At 33.0% G+C, this 4,294-nt stretch overlaps 1 long non-coding RNA gene across 1 annotated transcript in view; it reads right to left on the bottom strand.

Moving 5' to 3' along the window:
- LOC111083384 overlaps positions 1-4,294 on the bottom strand; it is a 13,756-nt gene that overhangs the window by 2,937 nt on the left and 6,525 nt on the right. The window contains exon 3 of the long non-coding RNA XR_002609012.1: positions 3,934-4,001. This is a non-coding gene — a long non-coding RNA (uncharacterized LOC111083384). The remainder of the gene's footprint in view (positions 1-3,933; positions 4,002-4,294) is intronic.

Genomic DNA, 4,294 nt, shown 5'->3' with positions numbered 1-4,294 from the left:
TCTTCATCTCACGCAATGCCTCTCTTGTCTGGTTTTGTCTTCTTCATCTCACGCCATGCCTCTCTTGTCTGGTTTTGTCTCCTTCACCTCACGCCATGCCTCTCCTGTCTGGTTTTATCTCCTTCACCTCACGCCATGCCTCTCTTGTCTGGTTTTATCTCCTTCACCTCACGTCATGCCTATCTTGCCTGGTTTTGCCTCCTTCACCTCACACCATGCCTATCTTCTCTGCCTTTTGTTAATAACTAATACTCAATTTGCCAAATTATTCCTTCTTGGTAGCAAAATTACTCCAATTCCAAGTAACAAACATTCATTTCCCACGGGAAAAAGGAAGATAATCTATCTTCAAGCACCTAAGATGTTGTATTTTCGATGGCCAACATTGAAATGCTGACGGTCAAATCATTCTCATCTAAATACCTAAATATTTAAATACTCATCAGAATTTCGATTTTGAGCAAAACATTATACAAAAAGACCTAAGTCCCAACGGGGACAGTAAATGTGGACTCATGGACAGAGGCTTGAAAAAGATCAGTAAAAATGGTGAGAGAGAGAAAGAAAGAAAGAAATGGCTTCTGTGATACCTAAAGGTGACAGAGAGAGCAGATCTGTAACCTTAAAAAAATAAGCAAGTCAGTCACAATTATGAAATAAGAACATACAGAATAAGGCAATTTGTTTTGCAGTTGGAGAATGACAAGAAACAGATGACCAGGGATGAGCATCACCAAGAATGTGATAACATTTGAGCTACTCTGGCTTGTAGATGATGGATGTCACTGTGGAAGATGGGTGATCAAGGCTGGCTTAGAAGATATCTTCAAAGAAGTAAAGGAAAGTGAATCTCTTGAGGCTCATGTGCAGCTGTGGTAACTACAGCTGAGTTGGTCGTTGTGAAGCAATAAGGAGAACTAGACACATTGACAAACTGAGGTTGGCCAGTACCTGAAGATCATGAGAAGATTTTCCCAAGACTGACTGAAATCCTCCACTACTAGAGAAGTTGTATCTGGAGGTGGAGACCAGTTAAGTTGGACAAGGTTGTCTGCAATTGCAAACGAATTGATCACAGGATGAAGAAGCTGTTGGTAGAACCACTGAAGGATGTCGGGTACATTCCGTAGTGAAAAAGACAACAATCTCTAGAAAGAGAATCTGCAAGAATGTGCATAACACCTGGCATATGATAGGTTCAAAGATGTATATGATGTGAATGGACCCAAATATGAAGACACCACAGCCAAATAAAGGCTTTGTGATTGAGTTCTTCCCTGACTGTTGATATATGCCACCATTGTAGATTTTTCTATGTGAATTATAACACAGTGGTGTATCAAGGAAATTAACTTTTGATAAATCTGTTGAACTGCCAAAGTTCCTAAAGGTTGGTGTGAGATTCAGATCTTTCCCATGATAGCACACAAGAAGTTTCTGCAAAGAGGTACAGATCTGGATGAGGCTGAAGAAAAGAAAACCTAAAAAAGTAAACTCCCAATTGAGCCAAAGGAGAAGCTATAGAGTAGTTCAAGAAAAGGAAATTTTCTGATATAATGAGTGCCACCGAGTACAAGATCCCATTGAAGGTGCATCATTTAGTACAAAGAAACTGCCTTATAAAGAGAAGACACCATCCCTAAATTAAAGAGTAAATCTTAGGAAAACAGAGGTAGGTGTACCTGAGACTCCAGGAATTCCAAAGCCATAAGAGATAGGTGAATAATTCCCTAGAGTGTGTTTATCTAAAACCCAACATCCACCAAGTATTTACAACATACAATATAGACCTAGACTTGTGAACAATCGAACTATGAGAACCTGAGTGGTGAATTGTGAGTGAATCTGTGAGTGGAGCAATGTTTGATTGAGAATAAGTAAATCATCAATGTAATAATGAAAACTGATATCTAGAGGGTTTAGAAAACACCAAAGACTTCAACTACACGTGCAAAGACATAAGGAGCTGAAGCCAGATGTAAAGGGAAAGTTGTGAACTGATAAACAACTTGTATTGTGAAGATGGGTGAATTGGAATGTGAAGATAGGCATTTTGATATCCACTTTCATCATCCAAAGATCAAGAACAAGGAATTTGTGTAAAATCCTTAAGTTTTTCATCTTGAAATGAGTAATGTTCAGGTAATGATTTTGACAGAGGAAGTTATATTACTGGTCTACAATCCCTTGATTGTTTTGATACTAAAACAAATGAGAGTAAAAACAAACATTATTCTAAAAAAATGTTTCTGTAAAAGGTCCAATAGTTTCTGATTCAGAATTTGTATACAAACTTCATTGAACTAAAGAAGAAATTAAACTAGAAAAGTTGAAGGTGGAAGAGGATGGTAAAAATAGTGGATAAAAAACTCAAATTGTAGAATCTGATGAAAATAGTGGATAAAAATTCAAATTGTAGAATCTGATAAAAATAGTGGATAAGAAACTCAAATTGTAGAATCTGATAAAAATAGTGGATAAAAAATCAAATTGTAGAATCTGATAAAAATAATGGATAAAAAACTCAAATTGTAGAATCTGATAAAAATAGTGGATAAAAAACTCAAATTGGAGAATCTGATAAAAATAATGGATAAAAAACTCAAATTGTAGAATCTGATAAAAATAGTGGATAAAAAACTCAAATTGTAGAATCTGATAAAAAATAGTGGATAAAAAACTCAAATTGGAGAATCTGATAAAAATAATGGATAAAAAACTCAAATTGTAGAATCTGATAAAAATAGTGGATAAAAAACTCAAATTGGAGAATCTGATAAAAAATAGTGGATAAAAAACTCAAATTGTAGAATCTGATAAAATAGTGGATAAAAACCTCAAATTGGAGAATCTGATAAAAATAGTGGATAAAAAACTCAAATTGTAGAATCTGATAAAAATAATGGATAAAAACCTCAAATTGTGAGGTAACTGCAATCTTTAAAAATTGAATCAATTTATAATAGTATCAGTCATGACTCAACTTACAGAAGGAGGAGAAAAGATGAAAGATTCTAAAATAGAATCCTTTAACAAAACACTAGAATCTTCAAGTTTATCAAAAATTGGCACAAGCTTCATGAGGATTGGAACTAGCTGGAAAATCCTGCATAAACCAGCTTGTTCTTCGAATAAAAAAGATCTGATAACTCGTCAAACTGGCATCGAAATAACCATGATACTTGGCAGATTCAACCATTAACGGTCCAAATATACTGGTCAATAAATGCAGACAATACAGCCATCCTGATGCATGCATCAAAAGCCATTCAGAACATTTAGTCATATGATTGTTAACAACATGAGAGAGAAAACTGAACACGGAAAGGTTTTCTGTATTTCTAAGGTAAGTCCACCCGATTTAATTATATATATATATAAATATGTCATAGTCCACCTGATTTAATTATATATATATATATATATATATGTCATAGTTCACCTGATTTAATTATATATATATAAATATGTCATAGTCCAACTGATTTAATTATATATATATATATGTCATAGTTCACCTGATTTAATTATATATATATATATGTCATAGTTCACCCGATTTAATTATATATACAGTATATATATGTCATAGTTCACCTGATTTAATTATATTTATAAATCATAGTCCACCTGACTTATTTATACATATAAATCATATCTGATTTTAGACAAGTATATATCTACACCTCATTTTTTCTAGCAACCATACGATGGTTTGGAATAAACACTGCTTGATGATCCTAACAAATACAGGTACCCACATGTGTTGTAAATACAGATTACACTCTTCACTGTCATTCACTATCCATGTATAAAAGTGAAAGATGTTTAAGGGTTTCAAAGTTTAGGTTAGTAATGAAACATACTTTCTGTTTTATTCTATAACAAGCACTATTATCTTTAATGAATAGTGAAACATTCAAAACAACTTACTTGTATGAGTTCAGTACCATGTCATTGACGCCTACATGAGCTTGATCCTTGCCAGTCAACTCCCGAAACTAGATTATTAAAGGAAGATGAAACCTCATAATGGTTTCCAAATACATTTTAAATAAAATCTTAAAGTAATGCATGCAAACAAAATGAATCTACACGTTACAAAATACTTAAACAAACAAACAAAATGAATCTACATGTTACAAAATATTTAAACAAACAAAATGAATCTACACATTACAAAATACTTAAACAAACAAACAAAATGAATCTACATGTTACAAAATATTTAAACAAACAAAATGAATCTACACATTACAAAATACTTAAACAAACAAAATGAATCTACATGTTA

This window comes from Limulus polyphemus, unplaced genomic scaffold (assembly GCF_000517525.1).
Source record: "Limulus polyphemus unplaced genomic scaffold, Limulus_polyphemus-2.1.2 Scaffold9321, whole genome shotgun sequence".
NCBI classification, from domain to species: domain Eukaryota; kingdom Metazoa; phylum Arthropoda; class Merostomata; order Xiphosura; family Limulidae; genus Limulus; species Limulus polyphemus.
This window is presented reverse-complemented; position numbering and strand designations above follow the sequence as displayed.